Source organism: Ambystoma mexicanum, chromosome 6q, assembly GCF_040938575.1.
Source record: "Ambystoma mexicanum isolate Mex_15411 chromosome 6q, UKY_AmexF1_1, whole genome shotgun sequence".
NCBI classification, from domain to species: domain Eukaryota; kingdom Metazoa; phylum Chordata; class Amphibia; order Caudata; family Ambystomatidae; genus Ambystoma; species Ambystoma mexicanum.
The window spans coordinates 1,444,992,214-1,445,015,826 of NC_090937.1; positions in this window are offsets into that span (position 1 = coordinate 1,444,992,214).

A 23,613-nucleotide genomic window follows, 5' to 3' on the forward strand; every position below is an offset into this window, starting at 1 on the left:
ACCCTCCCTTGGATGCTCTGATTCGCGAACTAGACCTGGCTTCTGTGCGCCAGCAATCGAACCCTGATAAAAGCCCAAGAAGTTTGGTTCCGTGCGACAACATCATGATCCCTGCCACTAAGTGGAGCTCCAAACCTGCTTCTGACTTCCCGCCTAATCAAATACGTGAGGCGGTGGATGCATACTTGGCATCCTGCACTCATCCCATCCTTTCCAATACGCCCCAAAAGCCACGTGGAATAAATTCGAACTTGAACCAATGGCTCCTTCCAGGCTCTCTGCCAACGCTAGCAGACATCCCACAGCCTTCCATGCCTTATTGTAGCTTGCCTCAGTCTGTTCCAGCCCAGTGCATGGAATTGTCAAGACCTCAATTTAACGATGCATCCAAACTTGTTAATCCTCAGTCACGAAATGCCGTTCTGCTGGCAACTAACCTCCATCCTCTGGCATCTCGGAAATGTCACTCATTGATTCTAAAATGTCAGGGAGGGAATTTTGGCACCTAAGATCTTAATCAACGTAGCGTGCTAAATATTTTCTCCGAACTGGTGGAACTGGAGGATATTTGTTCAAGTGACATCGAACAAATTGAATTTATTTCCGAGAGCATTTGTTCGGTGGTGCGATTGTGGATACCTTCGGGTATCGTCTTAAATACTATCTGGAAATCCAAAATACAACTGTTTAACATGGGCTTTTTAGTAGCACAAGATCCAGCACGTACGAATGTGGACACTAATGTAAAACAAATGACTACTTACCCTAATGTGAGTGATTCATTGGTAAATAACATCGATGATGCCCAGTCTTACATGTCATAACCATCAGTAATATCGAAAGAACGTCTCATCAGTGTTGCTAGTTGGAACACCAGAGGCCATGTACATTTACAAACTTCTATTGTCGGTTTCCCGACAGTCTTGGACATAATAGCACTACAAGAAACTTGGCTCTTGCAAACCCCTGCATGGAACAACTATGAGATTGTTTTACTTCCAGCCATTGCTGGCCAAAAAGGTCGACCATCATCAGGCCTACTAGTGGGAGTAAATATGTCCAGAGGATTTGCTGTTCAGGCCTGGGCCTCGGTATCTGCTTTTATTCAGCTTGTAAAAATCACATGCCCATTGCATACTATTGGTCTGATCAACATCTATCGTAACCCTCTTGAGTTGACTGATGCTGCCTTCTATGCGGGCTTGACTAGACTTTTGGACTTGGTGTTCCTTACTCCTGACATTACAGATACCCTTATTGTGGGTGACCTCAACTTAGATTGCATCCATCCTAAGGAAAAAACCATTTGACAAGGTCAAGCGGTGGTCATCCTTTATGATAAATCGCAATTTCCACATGACCAATGGTGCAATACAGGGCGATATTCCAGCCCAGCAAACATGGCACAGAGGATCCGTGTACACCACAATAGATTATTTGTATACTCATACCAACTTAACTGGACGGATAAGTTCCTTTCAATTAAACCCTCAGGTGCATAGTGATCATCACTTGCTAGTCCTTACAATCAATTGGAATTATGTAGCTCCTCACAAGTCCTACTATGCGAATGAGCTGGTGGTCAATAATGCCAAAACGCGCTTTTGCTGGTCAGACAACAACTTATCAGCCCTAGCTCGTTTGATCACTTCTAATAATAACTCTGTCAATCCAAAACAGTACACCAAACTTCTAATTACACTCCAACATTCTGTGAAATTTAGTAATAAAACAGAGGTCCACAAACACAAACACGTTTTCAATCCTCTAGTTAAGGCTAGAAAGATTGAATATCACCGAAAAAAGGTTAATCAGTAAGTTAAATCAGTCAAATTGCATTCAGCAATTGAGAGTGGCTAAATGCAGATACCCTAATTGGATGCATCAACATCGAGCATATATCCTGCAAGCGGATAGCGAGCACATGCTCAGATTAATAGCGAATAAAAACACAGCCGAAACCTGGGCAATCTTCAATCAACGTGCCCATAAAAGCCAGAGTACTTTGCAGGTTCTTAGTGTAACTGAGACTCAGTGGATTGAGCATTACACCAACTTGTATGCGGACCTATCCTTTGTGCCCCTGGCCCAGCTACCGGATTGTTCTGAGAGTTGGTCTCTTGCCTGTTGCCTGCTTATGCTCGAAAGTTACATCAAACATATTAGCTCTTCTCGAGCCAAAGGCCTGGACAGCCTTAGCAATTATATGTTCAAATCGAATCCTTAAATGTGGGCAAAAATATTGAACAATCTTTTTCAAAACATCATTACTTCTCGCAATATTCCAAACTCATGGAAAACTTCCATCATTGTACCAATTTACAAGAAGGGCGACTGCACACTTCTGCGCAACTATAGGCCCATTGCCCTTCTAGGTGCCCCGGGTAAGCTGTTTTCCAAACTAATCTTGCGGGACTTCAATATTTGGACAAAAGCCTCTCACACAAGAGACCCTTTCCAGATGGGTTTTCTCGCCGGCACAAACATCCATTTGCTCTGTCTCAACGCTATTAAATCCCAAGCACAAAACTCTAAGCAAGCACTTTATTTTGCTTTCGTGGATCTTCATACGGCTTTTGATGCCATTTCCCGTCCCATTCTTTTTGCGAAACTCACTAGAGACAAGTGCCCTTCAACATTACAGCAAATTATTCAACTGCTTCACGGTGAGACATCTGTGCGTATTAGATTAAACTTAGAAGGCCTTCTTTCTAGAGCCATTCCCACTGCTCGTGGCCTAAAGCAAGGCTGCCTCCTGGCATCCGCAATTTTTAATTACTTCATGTATGACGTTCGCCAGGTTTTCAAGGCAATATCACCGGACTCACCCAAGATAAACAACTGTAAAATTCAGACCCTTATGTATGCAGACGATTTGGTGCTAATTTCGAAAAACCCCATGTGGACTCCAAAAACGTCTTGATGGTTTCAACAACTATATAGTGGCCAACGACTTACGGGTAAATACGGCTAAAATCCAAGTTGTTATCTATAGACCACGTAATACGTCGAGATCTACACCATGTTGGTCCATCAACCAAATAAATTTGGCTACAGTGTCAAGTTATGTTTATCTGGGTATGGTCATTGATGCTAGTGCCTTAGTGAATGCCCATTTGGATGTTGTGAAGTACAAACTTGATTCGGCCTTCTCACAGACAAAAATCATAATGCACCGTTATGGTGCTTTCACAATGAAAACGGCAGTTCTCTACTGGAAGCAAAAAGCGATCCCATGTATTTTATATGGGCTTGAGTCGCAATCACCTGGGCAGCCAGGAGTTCTTGACAGGCTAGAAGGCAAATTTTGGAAAACAATTCTCCAGCTTCCACAACGCATCCCGATAGTATGGGTGCGTTATGAATTAGGCCTCACCTCCCTGAATGCTCAATACCAGTGGAGAACTTGTGCCCTTCTTCGGAAATGTCTGATGCCTCACCGAGAACATAATGTCCTGCAATTTCTGTCGAATTACATTTTTCATACTACACCTCATTTTGTCAAGCAGTGGTTACGTGCCATCTATCTCACTCTAGTGGAAGCGGATGCGTCGCTTAATACGCTTTTGACAAATCCAAACAAAGTAAAACAGCTAATCTATCGCAATGATTGGATCAAGACTCAAACCAAATGTCTCCAATACAAATCTGCAATGCCTGAAAAATTTAGACACAAGAGGTTGAGATATATAGAACCATATCTCCTAAAGTTCCCCTGTAAAAAAATACGGTCAGGCATTTTGAGAGTGCGTTTAAAACTTATGGCATACCCGCGAACTTCTGGCCCAACGCAAGTGTTGCGAGGGAGTTGCAACTTTCTGTAGATTTTGTCTCGACATCAAGGCCACAGAAACTTTAGAACACATCCTATCGTTATGCCCAGCTTTAGTTCAAGAGCGCCTGAAATTATTCTCATGGCATTGCAGTTACTTGGGGAATTTGGACCCAGCAGAAAGATGGTGCACGTTATTGTGCACGACAAAAGTCTCCCTTCAAATTGCAATTGTTAACTTTCTCTATGCAGTGAATTTGACTTGCTAAAGAATTGTTGTTACTTATTGGTGTTCTTTTTGTCTATCTTGTGTGTGTGGAGCGTTAAATCTTCTAATTTGTTGTTTGACGCTTTATATTAACTGAATAATTCCATTTACTTTGTCTTTTAATGATTGCTAAGTGTGTAGCATACATTCGATAATTCAATAATCATGATGAGTCTTTTGTATACTTTATTTATGAACAATTGAATGTAAAGTTTTATATTCAAAAAGTTGATTTATTTCAACAATATCAATAAAAAATAAAAAAAAACAAAAAAATAAATAAATATTTCTTATTTATTGTTTTTATTTATTTACTGTTTATCCTATGTACTGCACTCCCCCTCCCCCTTTTCCCCTCGCACTCTTCCCCCCCTCCCTGCACCTGCGAGATCCCAATGTCACCTGGCCTAGTAAGTTTGTTGTCTCTGTCCTCCCTCTGTTCCTCTCCCTTGCCTCATCGCACCTTGAAACACTTGTGTATAGGCGCGTTATAAATGCCATATCATATCATATCATATGAAGTAAGAAGTCTAAATTAAAACCGCTAGATGGGCCTTCGGGCGGGCAGCGCTATACAAAAACTCCATAGATAGATAGATAGATAGATAGATAGATAGATAGATAGATAGATAGATAGATAGATAGATAGATAGATAGATAGATAGCTATGTGTGTCCTTTTCCCCTTGAATATTCTAGGAGGATATAATGTACTATTTCAATTCCAGTTCTAGAAAATGTGGGTTAGGATATTGGAACCCTGTAGGTAGAACACATGAATCCCAGTGGGGTGGGTGGATTTTTCAGAGAATACGTAGGTCAACTGTGATTGCAGAGCTTTACCTGCTGCCATCACCTACCCTGTTAGGCTGGCGGACAGCTGCAGTTACCTATCAGAGTACATTATTTTGCAGGTTTGTTCTGTCAGGGCTTGTTTCAGTGCAGAAGTGAACAGAAGGCTCAGGTAGAAGTTGTTCTGGAAAGAGGCCCCATACCTATATTCTTGCACAAGGCATTGTTTTATTTCTGAATTTCAGGGGAGGCACCACATTTAGTATGGTAGAGGGAAGCCCCTTACATACAACTATTGGTGCCGATATGCAATGTTTGTATGGCTTTTGATTCAAGTCCTTGAAGAGGTGGAGTGTTTCGGCCTTCCCTCTTTAGCTTTAGCCACAAATGGCAAGTTAGTGGACAGACTTAACATAACAGAAATTACCACTGAGGGGTCGGGGTAGAAACAAATTGGTCTCTTGAACTGCCCTTTTGATAGTTTAACCAAACCCTGCTGTGCAGACTATGGTGTCAATAGGGTGAACTACCCCTCGAGTTTGGTACGTACTCCCATTAATCAAGTACAATCACAACAAGGTATGACTTGATTTGACTACTATTCTAATAAACAGAGGATTTAACTGCACGCATCATTCTAACGTTATTTTATCATTTTCTTTCTTCTCTCCTGTTTCTTCTTTCTCTTTTTTGCTTTGATCCACTACCCCCTACTTTAGTTGTCTTTGGACTAATTATCAAGCTGTTTATGTATTTGTATGCCCTGAAGACGGCCTTTTTGGTTGAAACACGTGTTGGCCTTTCTCTAGTAATAAGGGCACTTTGTGCAAATTTTGAACCAACATATTGGATGTGTGTGCATTTCTTCAGTATTAAGGGCGCTTTATTTGCACCAAGCATTTTTTTGCAATTGTAGTGGCATTGCTCTAGTATTAAGGATACTGTGTTCAAATTTTGATAGAACCAACATATTGGATGTGTGTCACTTTTTCTGTGAATATACAAGTTTTACTTTGAACAAAAAACCGGCTGAACATATTTGTGACCACTTCCCCATCCTTTTCTTTTGTGCCAAATTACCACATTCAGGGGTTTTGTATAGCTATCAAGCGCAGCCTGTGTAGATGGTAATTCCCAATAATTTAATTTACTGAGGAAGATTGGGTTTCCTTTTATGTTAATGTTAATGTTAAAGATCATTTGTACAGTGCACTATCACCAGCGAGGTGGTCTCCTGGCGCTCTGGCGCATCTGAAAGGTAAGAGTGGGAAGGGGGGGGCGGGTTAATAGGGTATATATGGGAAAGGTGGGGCTAGGGTTGTGATGTCCTGTTGACAGCTTCAGTTTGGTTTGCACTGTTAGCTGAGCTTGGGTGCGCGATTAACAGTGGAGTAGATTCCTGTGTGCTGTTGTGCAGGGCGATGTGAGGGTTGTTTGTCGTTACAGTGTGGTGAAGTGCATACAGATTTCTATGCAGAGAGGTGGTTGTGTTTGTTTTGTGTTTGAAGAGTGTATGCCAAACTTGATGTTTTTAGGGTTGGGTTAGTGAGGGTTATTCTTACCTTGTTGCTTTGGACTTCTGTGCTCATTGTCTCTTGTCATGCTGTATGTTGGGTGATTTGTAGGCGTTTGTTCGCCATGTATTGCACGTGGTGGTGGCTTTCCTCTGTAATTGTCTAGTGTTTTGTGGGCATGAGGTTGTGCAGGCCTCCCACCACTGCCAGGTTGTAGATGGCTAAGGGATGGTGATCCTTTGTATTGCGAATGTCTTTTGGGGCAGTTTCACATTTTTTATTTTTATTGTTTGGCTTTGGTTCTAGGTGATTGGCTTTGCTTTTTATTGTATGGCTTTGGTTCTCGGCGAGTGTTGTTACTTGATCTGAGCCGTATTGCCGGTCGGTAGATGGTTATTTTCTTCTGTAGGAATTCTGCTCCTTGGCAGTGTGTTCATCCATTCATAGAGTACTTGTAGGCAGCCATGCATCACTGTGTTTTCTTCTTGTGTGTCTTTTATTTTGTAGATGATTTGTGGGTCCTCTGCACAGTTGTAGCATGTAAATCTGTGTTCTTTAATGAGCTTGATTAGTGGAGTCAGGTAGATATTGAAGAGCAGTGGGGATAGGGATGGTCCTTGTCGTACTGCACTATTGTTCTCTCTTGGAGTGGATTTGAAAGGCTTAATCTAGATGGTTTCCTTTCTGTCTGTTAGGAATGATTTAATCCTGAGTATGGCCAGGACTGTGATACCTATTTCTTCTGGACTCTTGATGAGGATGTCATGGATGACTGTGTTGAACGCTGCAGAGAGGTCCAGAAATGTCAGATATGAACTTGTGTTGGAGTCTGCATTTGCCTTTAGATCCTCCCAGATTGAGAGGAGTGCCATTTCAGTTCCTCTCTTAGGTCTAAACCGCGACTTTTGCCTCGTCCAGCAGTTACTGTTTTTCTAGATGTTCCTGCGTTAGTCCATAGAGGTAGGTTTCAAGTAGTTTTGCTGGGTACGGGATGTTCAAGATAGGTCTGTAGTTGGAGAGGTCTTCCACGTTGCCTGCCATGCTCTTGAGCAGTGGTTTGATGTACACCGATTTGAAATATTGCAGCACTTTCTCTGGTGCAAGTGATTGGTTGAAGAGGTTTCTGTAACATTCCATCCAGGGGTGGTAACATTCCATCCAGGGGTGTTCCCTGTGTGAGGAATGATATGTTTGTAGGGCAGGTGTACATGGGGGCGCCTGCTTTTTTTCTATTTCTTACCAGCTTGATAAAAGTCTCTACTGCTATTTGGGGGAAGCCTTGGAGTTTGTTCTGGGGATCCTCGGTTGGGGGGTGGTTTGTGTATTTTGGTTGCCTGGACTGCTTTGTATGATTTGGTGGATGACACTGATTTTGTTTTTGAAGAGGTCTGCATGCTTGTTGCATATTTTCACTGAGAGCACCGGGGTGTTGTTGCATCCAATTGGGGTTCATCGTTTTGTTTATGATGTTGAACAGTTCTTTTTGGGTGTTTGTGGCTTTGGTGATTCAGTTGTCATAGTATTTCTTTTTTGCCTTTTGGATTTCCTTTTTATATGAGCGGATTTTTCGTTGAAATTGTGATTTTTCTGCCCAGTTGTTTTTTTTCCCTCCATTCTAGTTCCAGCTTCTTATTTTTCCTTTTCATGGCAACAAGGAGGGGAGCAAACCATTTTCCCATTGTTCTCCTGTGTGATGGGGCGAAGGGTTTTTCCTTGAAGATATTGGCGATTGTTTTGGTGATCCATTTATGACGTTTTTATGTCTGTCTATTGAGGTTGATTGAGTCCTGGTTCTTAGTTTTATGAGTTTGAGTTGTTCTACTAAGTTATTATCTTTTATGGTTTCTTTTCATGAAAGTCGGATGTTTATTGGGTTGTTTGGCTGCTTTGTCAGGTAGCCTGATCACAAATAGACTGTTGAGGTGGGCGCTCCAGAGTATCTGTATTGCCGGTGCTGTGGTGATAATGTTTCTGTTAGAGAAGATTGTGTCAAGTGTGCGTCCCGTTCATGTGTTGCTCCTTTAACCAGCTGATGTAATCTCATTGTCTTGAGTTGCATGACTAACGAATTTTGCGAGTTTGCATGTTCGTCTTAAAACCAGATGTTAATCCCTGTGGATTATCAGGGGTTCGTGTTCGATGGCCAGGTTGGTGATGGCGTCTGTGAAGCTTTCCACAAATGCTGCATTGTATGTTTGTGGTCTTTAAACCAGAACAAACTTGAGATTTGTTTTGAGGTCCATTGTCAGGTGAAAGATTAGGTATTCACAGTGTATGATGTTTAGTGGTTCATCGGTTTTTATTTTCATATGCACTTTGTATGCTATTGCAAGTCCTCCTCCTCTTTTGTCTTTCCTGTATATCTGTGAGCACTTGCAGTTGTCAGGGAGGCAGCTGTGTAGTGTGATGCTGCAGGTGTCGTCTAGCCATGTTTCTGTAATGAATAGGATGTTGATACCTCAGTCGCACAGTAGGTCGTATATCTCTGAGGCAAGTTTGGACATCGATTTTGCGTTGATTAGTTTTCAGCAGATCATGTCGATGCAGTTTATTTTAGTTTTTAATATTGGCTTTGACTCACGGTTGTTATGTCGGTATGCTTCCATGTTGCTCTCCGGCTGTGGTGGGTGTTCATTATGACTGTTTCTTCATTGAATTGGTCTGTTAGATTAATTATTGGGTTGCTAATTTCTTCTGCTTCCACTTCTATATTTTGTTGTAGTTGGTGGTGGTGTCCTTGTTTTTTTGCAATATGTGGGTGCGGGCGTCGGTTTTGTTCATTTCTCTTCTTGGTGTGTCTCTTCTTTTTGTGTGTGGCTCCCATGTGTTTTCAGGGTGCCTAGCCAGGTCGCATGTATTGGGATGTTCTGGTGCCTGGTTAGATGCGAGGTAAGTTCTGTTGCCCACAGTGTTTGCTGGAGTGTGTTCTGCGTTCATGGCAGTGTCTACTGGAAGATGGTGTGGTCCCATTTGGTTTGTTCTTTGTTCCATTTTTCTTTGGCGACATCCTGTTCTGTGGCATAGCATGTTGTGGTCCTAAGTGGTAGGTTGGTTTGACGGTTTGAGGGTTCCTGGGGGTGGAACAGTGCAGGAGGATCACCTGGGTGAGGTAGTCTTTGGGGGGTGGGACACCGGATGGTGAAACATGTTATCTCCTTCCTTGTTACACCTTTACTCCTATGAACTCCACTCCTACCCTTTTACAACACAAACACTTCCTCAAGGACAGCCCGCTATGAGAGAAAACAGACATGCACCCGAGCAGTGTACATGACATGTCCCAATACAATGGTCAGGCAAGATCAGACAATTGCTGACCATCACACACACCTGACACCCATTAATCTTCTCCACCCGGATAGAAAGCGGAGCACAAGAGCACACTCAGAGTGAGGCAAAGCACAACAAAAAACAGCAGTTTCGAGACGGCAGCTGAATGAGAGATGAAAGATGGAAAAACAAAAGGGGATCTCAAGGAGGGAAGTTCCCTTGAGCTTTTCGACAAGGAACCATTACTTTCTAGCAACCTCGAGAATAGAAAGCGTAAGACTAGGAAATCAGGCGGAAGAATCCTGCACTGTGTTTTGGAGATACCCGGGCCCCTCCTGCATCAATAACAAAGGCGGGGAGAATCACCAGCCATCGTAGTACTGTCCTTGGCTCCAAGAACAAAGCAGTTTCAGTGAAATCACCACAGCCGGTGAGTTGGGGAGACTGATATAAGACCGGTCTGTGTGAAAGCCAAGGTTGCAAGCAGCAACATTGTATGGCGAGCATTGGAACGAACATTGTCAAAACATGTGTGATAAGAAGAGTAAAGTTGAATTGCTGGTGAGTGACTGAACTTTAAAAACAAGATACAATACCTTTGACAGAGTGGTCCGGCGCCGCGTGGGTGCTCAATCGAAGGTCTCTGTGAGGTATACAGCTGAGGAGTGCCAAAACTGAAAGTACGAAAAATGTTGTATCAAGAGGAAAACGAGTAATTGTGAATCGAAGTGGCCCTGCAACGTAAGTGTCCTTATCCCCAAGAAGGGAGCCCCCCATGAGTCCCTCTTGCATGTTACCACACCATAGGTGAGTACTGGTTAGAGCTTGCACCTCCCTGGCCTCATGGAAAGGGGATCCCCTCTGGGGAGAAGTGACACCATCTGAAGGATTGACACACATTCTAAATGATCAAGGGGAATGCCCTTATCCTCCCTCCTCAAAACAGTAAATACCTTACTTGCACAAGACATCTTTCAAAGGGCACTAAAACAGGATGTATCCTCCCTCCTCAAAAAAAGTATCTTGTACCATGAAAATCTTGTAAGATACTGTCCGATTTTAACATCCTATTATTTGGAAAAATCGTTCCGTAGCCAGTTGCCAACCACCTGCGTGATATGATTAACTAACACGGCCTCTTGTGATTAAGAATCTAGTTTCAGCACTGAAACTACCATCATTCAGTTCATACATGATGCTCTTAAAATCAGTCACTTCTCTCTGTTGGACCAGACATTTCTTGCTAAATTGCAAGTGATGTGATCACATTTATTTTGGGGTGTTATTAGGCCATTCATTTTCCCTCATTTTCCACAGCAGCGGCTCAGAACCTGGCATTATTGCCCTGGTTGCACCATCTGATTCATCTACACAGGCAGCTTGTTATCCAAGACCCTTTTGGTGGATCTACAGTCTGAGATCTCTTTTGGATGTTTATATCATGCAAGAGCCCAAGGTACAAGTGGCTTCATTCAGACATCGTCTGAAGATACAGAAGGGGCGTAACTCACTGACACATTCTGGAGACCTTGGAAAGTTTGCACAAACTGAACGATCCCCTTATGAGATGCACAGTGGGGCCTTGATATCTATCACAGGTCTCTCCCGAGGCCCTGACGCATTCTCCTCCACAACTATCCCAGTGGGGGCAGGTATTGGGTATCCAGGTTGGTAAACTCTGCTTATAAAGGTACCACAGTATGGGAATATTCTTCTGAGGTGGGTGCTTCTGTGCATAATCACATAGAGCTCCAGCTCTATCCCAAATACAAGGCTGTAAGACAAAATCTGATTGAATGAGAACAACCTCAGTACCCATGCCCATTTACCCCATATCCATCCTGACATCTACAATGAATACTCTGAACACCTGACTTATTTGGCAGGTGTTCTGTTGGTCCAACACCTTCTCTGTATCACACTTACTATAGATGACTAGCTCATTACCCCATTATCTACTATTACCTCATATCATGGCACCCACGGACGAAAAGGGCAAGCCGGTCTGTGCTGGTCTGTGTTCAGGACGTGTGGGACTAGCTACGCTGCTGGTGAGTTGCCTTCAACCATGGGAATCTCTGAAGTTTTGGCGCCCATAACAGCCGCAAGAAACATCTCTAACGTTGGAATGGCTAGCATGGTGGATGAAGCAGCGGTATACTCTATTTCATTAGCTGCTCATTTGCCTATTGCTAATGTGGGGTGTTCACTTCCCTCGATACAGGCAGCAACCGATTTGGGATTCTTAAAGGGCACTCTGACTACTGCTGACCCTCCCCCGCAGTCTGATATGGCACTGTCTGACACTCTAACCCCAGAAACTGTTATTACTACATCAGAGCTTGGGAAACGAGTCATCAAATTGGCCCTAAAATAGCATGCCTGTTGCTAAATACTAGAACCCTGATCAAACATGCTCACAAGGTCTGTGATTATTTGGAACATAGTGACATTGTTATCGCAGGGTGTCCGGTCAAAGGGTCGACTACAAACGGTCGAATGGTCAAAGGATTGACACCAAAGGACCGAAAATAAAAGGATCGAATGTTTTTTTTTAATTACATTTTTTTGGGGGGTTTTCGTTTATGGAAAGAAAGTGGTTTTTACCACAAATAACAGGGGTTGGGGGGACCCCACCCAAAAAAAAAAAAAGTAAAAAAAAAAATAATCATAAATTCGATCCTTTTGTTTTCGGTCCTTTGGTGTCGACCCTTTGACCATTCGATCCTATCACAGTACTCACTGAAACATGAGGTTCCAATACTGCTGGCCCTGCCTTAGAACTAGCTATTCCTGAGGGCTATGTCATGTCTCGCTCTGACAGACCAAAGGGGGAGGTGCAGGGGTTGCCTTCATATATAAAGTTGACCTCACCATTTTGCCTGTACATTGCCATATTATGGACGGTATAGAAACCATGCATATAAAAGTGGGTCTCAATGCAGAAGTGACAGTTAATCTTCTTTTAATATGCAGGCCTCCTCTCTAACAGACAACTTCATTTTAGCACTGCCTAATTATCTGCTAGCAACTCTTAAGCCTAATTCTTGCTTCGTCCTGCTATTGTTACGCTCACCTGGTGTCCACGGGGGCGTTGATCTGGACCGGCCTGATGTTACTTCTTCCAGTGATACACGGAGCGCCGAGATGATGGAGTGGACCGGGCCACCAAGCTTGGTTTGTGTTGCTCGTATGAATACTCTTCTGTAATGCAGAAAGGGGGAATTAACCACCTGTGAGGTTTAAGCTTAACCCCACCTTCTCCCCATGAATTACTTTGGGACTCCTTTAGATTCTCACCTGATAATCTGGAAAGATGAACTCTCCATCCTGCTTCAAGTGCAGGGGCGCGTAGATGACCAGTTGCCTCACTGATGTGGGAAGTTGGCGAGTTGCAGACGGTGTTGACTCCGTAGAGGTAATAGTTATAAAGAGTTCAAAACGTCTGGAATTCACTCTGTCCAATTCCCCTAGGTTGCCCTTATGGATCTGGAAAGAGTTCACGTGGCAACCAGAGATGCGCAGGTAAGTCTTTATAAAAGCTGTTTCGGAATAAAGAGGGAAGCTTGCTCTAACCTGTGGTCTTTTCCTTTTCAGGCATCCATTCGGAGGAAGATCCGTGGATTGAAGCGTTTACCACAACCGGGTAAGTCTGTAGCGGAATGTTTCCCCATAGGGGCCGGGGTGCGGCGGAGATGCGGAAGAGGTCGCGCCGACCCGAGATTAGGTGAGTATCCCCGGTGATCTCAAGTAAGTCTTAATATTTGCCTTTGTTGTCTTAGATAACTCTCTGTTGCTCACCTTATTGTTATTTTGTCCATAGGTGATGAAGAGCGGCCGCGAACTGAAGATGCGCGTGAAGGAATGCTGAAAATGGCAACAGGTGAGTTCAGCGCGGCGTTGCAGGAGGCGCGGCAAGAGCGTCTAATGGATTCTTTCTTCCAGGTCCAAGTCGGGAAGAGGCAGGATTCAGGTGAGTATGAATAAAACTCTTGCTCTAACCTTTCCTTCTGCTTTCTTTGCAGGTTCAGGAGCGTAGACAGGCGTGGCTGAAGACTGGAAGCTGCTGCAGGCATGGTGAGCGTTACGCTGCTACTGCAGAATAACGCGAAGCACGTGTGGCTGTCCGGGCGTGGCTTAAATAGCTTTGGAAGAAGTCCCAGGTAAGTATTCTTCCACTGCCCCACCCAGGTAAGAAAATAGTCCCTGCATTAAAATAGTCCCTCCTAAGCCTCATTTGGCTTCGTTCTTTATGCAGCATGGTCTGCATCAGTTGAGTAAGCAGCATGGTCTGCTTTAGGTAAGTTATCATTAATGAGCCTGGCGCCTATGGCGCCAGGACTGACTTTGTCCTTATGAGTCTGGCGCCAAAGGCACCAGGACTGCACCCAAACAGCCCCTAACTGGGGCTTTTGGGCATGCTCCAAATGGCGTGATGCCTGCTTCCGGGGCTGCTGGGCCAGGTCTGGTTTCCCGGGGGCAGGCATCATGACAGCACTCCCCCTCAAGGCCCCTCCCAAAGTCGTTCCTCTCCTTGGCCGTGGTTTGTCTGGAAATTCCCGGTGGAACCTCTTCACCAAATGAGGTGCATGCACGTGGTCACTAGGTTCCCAAGACCTTTCCTGCGGACCATAACCTTTCCAGTCAATTAGGTAAAAGAGTTTAGATCTCACTCTTTTTGAGTCCAAAATATTCTTGATTTCGTATTCGGGTTCTCCGTCTATGAGGATAGGTTCAGGTGGGTCGGTTAGCCTAGTTCCCGGTTGCACTGGTTTCAAAACAGATACGTGGAAGACGGGATGGATTCGCATATGAGCAGGTAGTTCCAACTCGACAGCCACCGGGTTAATAATGGCCTTGATGGAGTAAGGCCCCAAATACCTGGGATTAAAGGTCCGTTTTCCTTTGAGAGGAATGTGCTTAGTAGATAATCACACTTGGTCCCCTATCTGGTAGTGTGGTGCTTCTCTTCTAAGCTGATCAGCGTTTTTCTTGTATTTTTCCTTGGCTTTTCGTAAATGTGCTGTTGCTTCCTTAAAGGTTTGAGTAATGACTGTGTGAAGGTGATCTACTGCGGGCATCTCTAAATGCTGGGGTGAATCCAAATCCGAGGTTCGAGGATGATGTCCGTATATGGTAAAAAAGGGACTGTGCCCAATTCCTGAGTGTACTGAATTATTGTACGCATATTCAGCGATCCATAGGGTGTCTTTCCAATTGCCTTCAGACTGATGTAGCATACAGCGTAAATATTGTTCGAGAGTTTGATTAGTTCTCTCTGTTTGGCCGTCGGTCTGGGGGTGGTGGCTAGTGGAAAGCCTGACATCTATTAGTGCCAGTTGGCAACATTTTTTCCAGAAATGCGAGATGAATTGACTTCCTCGGTCTGAAATTAACACAGATGGAAAACCGTGAAGACGAACAATGTTTTCAAGGAATTCCTTGGCCAGGGTTGAGGCTGAGGGTATCCCTTTTAAGGGAATAAAGTGTGCCATTTTAGAAAAAAGGTCCACTATTACTAGGATAGTATTGAAACCGTTACACGGGGGTAGATCCGTGATAAAGTCTAATGACAAGGTGTGCCAAGGAATCGGTGGGATGTCCATAGGCTGTAATAGCCCAGCTGGTTTTCTTTTTTGACTTTTGTTTTGGGCGCAGATGCCACAAGACAGGACAAATGACTTAATATCTTTTCGCCAGGTGGGCCACCAGAATTGTTTCTTGATTTTAGCTTCGGTCTTTGTAATACCGGGGTTTCCCTCTAGTAACGTATTGTGATAATGAGAGATGACTAGTTCTTGTAGTTCTTTTTGTGGCAGAAATAGACGTCCTCGGTAATATGGTAGTTCATTGGTGATGCAGAAATCTGTGCCTTTCTTGGCCCAATCTTGTAAGGCTTGAGGATCAAAGAGCTGCCGGACAATCCCTTGAATGTCTTCCAGTGTCTGTACTGAAGTTATACCAAGAATTCTCTGGTCAGGGATTATGGGTACAGGTTCCAGGGTCACTTCAGTCTCTCCCATTCCTATTCGGGATAAGGCGTCCGCTTTCCCATTTTTACAACCAGGCCGATGAGTTATTACAAAATCAAATTCGGCAAAAGACAATGCCCAACGGAGTTGACGTGAAGACTGGCCTTTGGCTGTTTTTAGATATTGGAAATTTCGATGATCGGTGATAACCGTGATGGTGTGCCTGGCTCCGAGCAGATAGTGTTGCCAAGCTTTGAAGGCTGACTTGATAGCTAACAGCTCCTTATCAGTAATGGCGTAGTTTAATTCAGGAGCCAAGAACTTTTTTGACCAAAAGGCCACTGGTTGAATCTGGTTTGTTTTGGGATCTTTTTGAGAAAGGACGGCTCCCATTGCTAAACTGGATGCATCAGTCTCCACTATGTACGGGAATTCAGGACGTGGGTGTTTTAGGATCGGTGCAGATGTGAATTTGGCCTTTAATTCTTGAAAGGCGCTTTCAGCTTCGTTTGTCCATATAAAATGTTTGTTTTTTCTCAAGAGTGCTGTGATGGGATGAACAATCTGCGAAAAGTCTGGAATAAACCTGCGGTAGAAGTTGGCAAAACCAAGCATGCTCTGTACCCCTTTGACAGAGCTTAGCGAAGGCCTTTTAAGAATTGCGTCCACTTTCCGTGTATCCATCCTGATTCCTCCCGGGGTTAAAATGAATCCTAGAAATTCCACTTCAGTGGTGTGGAAAACGCATTTCTCCAATTTGACATATAGTTTGTACTGGCGTAGCTTTTCTAACACTGCTCGGACGTGCTTGATATGATCAGATTCTGATGAGGAGTATACTAAGATGTCATCAATATAAACGACGACACAAACATAGATAAGTTCTCTGAGGACATCGTTCATGAAGAACTGGAAGGCTGCCGGCGCGTTGCATAATCCAAAAGGCATCACTTGGTACTCAAATAATCCATACTTCGTGCGAAAAGCAGTTTTCCACTCGTCGCCTTCTTTGACACGTACCAAATGATACGCCCCCCGGAGGTCTAGTTTAGTATATATGCGGGCTTCATTTACTTGGTCAAGTAATTCCGGAATTAAAGGCAACAGATACCGATTCTTAATGGTTATTTGGTTCAGTGTGCGATAGTCTATGCACGTTCTGAGGTCGCCTTCCTTTTTTGGCACGAAGAACAAAGCAGAAGATGCTGGGGATTTAGATGGGCGAATAAAACCGTTAGCAAGGTATTGGTCCAGGTATTGACGTAAATGAAGGTTTTTGGGCTCCGTAAGGGCATAGATCCTGCTGCAGGGAGGTTGTGCGCCAGGTATGAGGTCTATTTGACAGTCATATGATCTGTGTGGGGGCAAGGTATTTGCCTGTTCTTTTTGGAAGACGTCTTGAAACTCTAGATACTCTGTAGGTAGTTGTATGGTAGTTGGAGTTACTGAAGCCAGGACCGTGTTCTGAGATTTTCTTGGGTAACAGGTGTGCGCACATTCTGGGAAGGTAATTCTTTTCTCTCGCCAATCGATACTAGGATTATGTTTTTCCAACCAAGGTATCCCCAGTATTACTTGAAACTGTGGAGCCTTGATTAAATCAAACACCAAAGTCTCTCGGTGCCCATCCTGCACCAGCAATGTCATTTCTGTGGTGGAGTGAGTTACGGGGCCTGAGGCAATTTCCGTTCCATCAACTGTGGTAATGACATCTAGAGTGGGTTTCTGGGCGAGAGGCAGGTTCATCCTGGAAGCCAGTTCACTGTCCACGTAGTTTCCTATGGCTCCGCTATCTACGTACGCTTTTACCGCGTGCATCCGAGATGGCTGTTCCGGATCTACGAGGATCATTGGAATGGTGAAATGCGAGGTCTGAGTGTCCTTCTTCGAGCTCGGCAAGCGGACCTCTACGCTTGTCGGGCGGGATCGTTTCCCGAGTCAGAGTTTTTATCCGCAGCCCCCACCACCTTTTGGGGCGGTTTTATGGGGCAGTTCAGCAAAAAATGACCGGAATTCCCGCAACATAGGCATAGCTGCATTTGTCGCCTTCTATCTCTTTCTTTCTGAGTTAAGGGTCCTCTCACCCCTCCGATTTGCATGGGTTCTGAAGTCTCTGCCCCCTTGGGGCTGGTATGAGTTCTAACCAAGACTCTGTTTTCAAACCTGGCTTTATCGGCCTTCCTATTTTGAAGTCTATGATCAAGTTGGACCACCAAATTTATATATTCGGTACAATCTTGAGGCGGGTTCACGATCTGGGCCAAGACATCTTTGAGTTCTCCTCGAAGCCCTCGATGGAACAATGTGATTCTTTTTACTTCTGGCCATTCAGTTTCCACTATTAATCTGTTAAAGGTTGCAATGTAGGAAAAAAGATCCTGATTCCCCTCTCGTAGGGATAAGAGTTTGTTATCCAGGGCCTGACCCTGGGAGTGTCGAGCAAATAGTCTTTCTATGCTTGTTTGAAATCCCTGGAAATCCCAAAGAATGGGGTCATCTTGATTAACTAGAGGAATGGACCAGTCTGCTGCGCTGCCGCTGAGGTATGACAGCACAAAGGCTACCTTGGCTTGATCATTCGGAAAGGCTGCAGGTCTGCATAAGAAGTGTAAGCGGCACTGATTCATGAATACGGCAAACCTTTTTGGGTCTCCGGTAAAACGTTCGGGTGGAGCCAATGGAACAGCCCCTGGTAAGTGTATTTGAACAGGGTTGCTCGATGACACAGGAGCTGAACCTGCCCCGAGGCCAGGCAGTGGCGTTTGCCCAGCTTGGTTTTGCAATAACTGTCTGGCTAGATCATCCGTTCGTTCTTTCGAAACTATCAGCTCCCTCGTAAGGGCATTAGTTTCCTGGCGGGCGGCATGCACTTCAGTCCTTAGCTCCCCAAATAATTGGGCTAATTGATCCGTCTCTGAGGTCTCCATAACGCCCAGGTGGCTTGTTGTGGGTAGGCTTCGCGTTCTGTTACGCTCACCTGGTGTCCACGGGGGCGTTGATCTGGACCGGCCTGATATTACTTCTTCCAGTGATACACGGAGCGCCGAGATGATGGAGTGGACCGGGCCACCCAGCTTGGTCTGTGTGGCTCGTATGAATACTCTTCTGTAATGCAGAAAGGGGGAATTAACCACCTGTGAGGTTTAAGCTTAACCCCACCTTCTCCCCATGAATTACTTTGGGACTCCTTTAGATTCTCACCTGATAATCTGGAAAGATGAACTCTCCATCCTGCTTCAAGTGCAGGGGCGCGTAGATGACCAGTTGCCTCACTGATGTGGGAAGTTAGCGAGTTGCAGACGGTGTTGACTCCGTAGAGGTAATAGTTATAAAGAGTTCAAAACGTCTGGAATTCACTCTGTCCAATTCCCCTAGGTTGCCCTTATGGATCTGGAAAGAGTTCACGTGGCAACCAGAGATGCGCAGGTAAGTGTTTATAAAAGCTGTTTCGGAATAAAGAGGGAAGCTTGCTCTAACCTGTGGTCTTTTCCTTTTCAGGCATCCATTCGGAGGAAGATCCGTGGATTGAAGCGTTTACCGCAACCGGGTAAGTCTGTAGCGGAATGTTTCCCCATAGGGGCCGGGGTGCGGCGGAGATGCGGAAGAGGTCGCGCCGACCCAAGATTAGATGAGTATCCCCGGTGATCTCAAGTAAGTCTTAATATTTGCCTTTGTTGTCTTAGATAACTCTCTGTTGCTCACCTTATTGTTATTATGTTCATAGGTGAAGAAGAGCGGCCGCGAACTGAAGATGCGTGAAGGAATGCTGAAAATGGCAACAGGTGAGTTCAGCGCGGCGTTGCAGGAGGCGCGGCAAGAGCGTCTAATGGATTCTTTCTTCCAGGTCCAAGTCGGGAAGAGGCAGGATTCAGGTGAGTATGAATAAAACTCTTGCTCTAACCTTTCCTTCTGCTTTCCTTGCAGGTTCAGGAGCTCCGGAGTGTAGACGGGCGTGGCTGAAGACTGGAAGCTGCTGCAGGCACGGTGAGCGTTACGCTGCTACTGCAGAATAACGTGAAGCACGTGTGGCTGTCCGGGCGTGGCTTAAATAGCTTTGGTAGAAGTCCCAGGTAAGTATTCTTCCACCGCCCCACCCAGGTAAGAAAATAGTCCCTGCATTAAAATAGTCCCTCCTAAGCCTCATTTGGCTTAGGTCTTTATGCAGCATGGTCTGCATCAGGTGAGTAAGCAGCATGGTCTGCTTTAGGTAAGTTATCATTAATGAGCCTGGCGCCTATGGCACCAGGACTGACTTTGTCCTTATGAGCCTGGCGCCAAAGGCGCCAGGACTGCACCCAAACAGCCCCTAACTGGGGCTTTTGGGCATGCTCCAAATGGCATGATGCCTGCTTCCGGGGCTGCTGGGCCAGGTCTGGTTTCCCGGGGGCAGGCATCATGACAGCTATGTGATTTTAACTACCGGCTTGGCCACGAAGATGACGCACTGGCAGCAGAATTAGAGCTGTCTCTCACTGATTTTGGGTTTGAGCAAAAAATGTGTGTCCCCACCCACCAACTGGGCTACATATTAGATTGGGTCACAATGAACAATGTGGATAGCCAGGACTTTCTGGTTACTCCCTGTCCTTAGTCGACCATGCCTTTGTACTCTTTTCGATTTTGGCTATGTTGCCTTTAAAAGTCCAAAACAGAAAGCCCCATACCATGCTGGTGAGGAATTTCAAATTGCTCACCTGTGAAAAAAATGAACCCTTAATTGGCTCTAATACCCTCTTTGGGGACTCCACACCAGTGTTGCTGATATGTCTAAAATTCTTATTGATAACCTAGATGCCATTACCAACTCCCTGGCCGCTTTGAACCCCAGAAACAACCTGGATGGGAAGAAAAGCAAACCCTGGTTTTCACCGGACCTGCCAAAATTGAAATCATCGTCTCTTAAGCTCTTCCATTTGTGGAAAGCCAATTCATGCCCCCAAACTCTGGCGGTTTACAAAGCAGCTGCTAATGTGTATAAATCAGAGATTGTGGCAGCCAACAAAAGAACTTTCATAATTTAAGAATTCAGAACGCCAAGTCTGATGTGAAAGAATTATTTAAAATATTGAAGGAACAGGAGAACATTTTCCCTCTGTTAGCAAATTCCTTAATTAAGGATGTTTCCTGGTGTCAAAAAATTCAAGATGCGATGCAAAACAAGCTTAACGGCATTAGGTTGGACATAGTTTAAAAAATAAAAAAATAAACCTGCTTGTCTACTCTGAAAGATGTCAGGCTGGAGTCTTTTGTTAGATTCCCCTCAATTCCCCAGTTAAATTTTATATGTATCAGGGATGAGGACCTGGCTAGGTTTGGAGAACATCTGAAAGCTACCAGGTGCAAAGGGGACCCATGCTCTTCAATAATAATTAAATCCTGTCCCCCTATGCTCCTGGATGCTATCTGCAAATTCGTCAAATCTTCCTTATCAGAAGGGTCCGTTCCAGTGGATATAAAAAAAAGCCTGGGTCACCCCCATACTGAAAAAACCTTGGCCTTGAACCGGAGGTTCCACTTAACTATAGGCCCATAGCTAATACGCCATTCTTATTGAAAATCCTTTAATGCATTGCATATAATCAAATTTCGAAACACTTTGACGAATTCCCCATTTTGAACCCCTATCAATCAGGTTTCAGAAGGGGTTTTGGAACTGAGACGTTATTACTGGAAATGAAATCAAGACTTTTGGAGCGATTGGATAAAGGATCTCTGCCTCTCTTAATATCATTGGATTTGTCAGCTGCATTTGACTTGTTTGACCACGCCATTCTGGTTTCCAGAATGGTGGAAGTGGCAAATCTTTCACCTCTCACAGCTCAATGAATAGAGTCTTTTTTAGCCAATAGAGAAAGCAGGGTTTCTGTGGATGAAGTAGAGGCTGCTCCGGTGCCAGTGGACCTCGGGTGCCTGCATCTCCCCATGCTTTTATAATATCTTCATGGCTCCCTTCTTTGCCCTTTTGGAGCAGGAGGGAGTCATGTTTTCTAACTATGCGGATGACACCCAATGTGCCATCCCGCTGACTGGCTTTCATGTCACAGATGAATGTGAACTTGACAGAGTCTTCTCTCTGATTGTGAATTGGATGGACAGCAATAATCTCTCCCTCAACAGAAGTAAAACTGAGTTGATGACTGTAGGCACTGCATCGATGCTAGTGAAGTTGCACCCTGACTATTGCTGCTTTATGCTTGGTGAAGTGAAAGTTTATCCACAGGCAAAAGTAAAAATCCTAGGAGTTACTCTTCATCAACTATTGAATATGAGTCCTCACGTGGCTTGCTTTCTCTCAGCAGCTGTTTATTATGTGGAGCTGCTGGCGCACCTTAGACCTTTCATTTCCCAGGATAACCGCGCAACCATAGCGAGAGCTATTATTTGTTCTAAGATAGATTTTTGTACTAGTACTGTGGTGGGCCTATGTAAAGCAGACATCAACAGACTCCAGATCATCCAGAATGTAGCACTCCGAGTCGTAGTTGGTCTCTCCCGCCGTGACCCTGTCTCAGCGTCGAGGCGGGCTTTATATTGGCTCCCGGTGGAAGCTTGAATCCGCTTCCGCCTTTTGGTCATTACATTTAAATGCAGATCCGGCCTTCTGCCCTTTCACTTGCAAAACCTCATCTGTAAAAGGGTTAATAGCAGATCCCTTTAGCCCAATAATCAAGATCTGCTGGTCACGCCTAGATGTAAAATGAACAAGGTTGAATGGAGCCTTCTTCGCTGCAGCCCTAAAGGTTTGGAAATTGCTCCCTTCCGAGCTGCGCGGTCTTACCGCCCTGAGTCTTTTGAGAAAAAAGCTGAAAACGTGGCTGTTTTTGTAACTTAATTGGACACATCCCCTGCCTCCCTCCTATCTGACTAGTTCTGTATTCTGACCTCACCTACTTCTTATTCCCCCCTCTGTGTTTCATGTTGTCTGTCTTTTTATGCGCCCTAATGCCTATCGGTCCATGGCTGCGCAACATAAATATAATAAAGTAAAGTAAAGTATGACTGAGGTATCAAAGGTGTTGTATGTGTTACCCGGTGAGATCTGCATACATTATTCCATTGCTTTCTTTTGCTTTGCATGACATGGTCCAATCACTGTAATGAGAGTAAGGCTTTCCTAAGAAGCTATAATATCGTGAACCACAACAATAAAAAAAGAGTGGGGGTAATTCAGGGAAATGCTACATAATTCAGAACCAAATCTTGAGATTTCAATCAATATAAACAGGCTACCCTGTTGTCTGTCTGTGGGTCAATCCCTAAAAGGCAGGAAATGCGGATTATCATGGTTGTGTATGGGGCTATGGTATCTTGCACCCCCAAAATAAGAATGTAAGGGGATTCAGGAAGGGGGCAGGAGAGATCAGGCCTTCCCCTAGGGCTTAAAAACTTACATAACAGGCTCACATGGTGTCTCTCTGTGGGTTAATGCCTTTTGTGTGAGATGTTGATTATCTTTTCTGTGCATAAGTTTGAGATCTTCGAACCCCCGAATTCAAAAAGATGTGTGAATGTGTGGGGAGACAGGTGGCAGTCAGCTTAGTAGTTATCATCCATTGGGTCAGGCTAGTTGAGGTGTAACTGTGGATAAATCCCTCGAGAGTAGGGGATGTGGATTATAATGATTGCGTATGGAGCCATGACATCTTGTAATAAAATAACATCCCAGCAATAAAACAATGTGTTGGAGGAACTGTAGGGCTTTAGCTTGTTTTTGGCACATGTGGTGGTCCTCTAAGAGAGCCCAGGCCTATTGGAAAGAGGTTCTAGGCTGGATTCAAGAACTAGAAGTTATCTCCAGAGAGAAGAGTCCACTGTAAGTGATGTTTGGTCTTAAGAGAAGTGATGAGGAATGGAGACCTCTTCCACATATGATGGGACACATTTCTTGCTGCTGGCAGCAAGGGTGTGCTTAGCAACTTACTGGAAAAATGGTCTACCTACCAAAAGAGAATGGGCACCTAATGGTAAAGACATCTTTGAAATGGAAAGTCTCATTGGTATGTTATATGATAACGAAAATGTTATT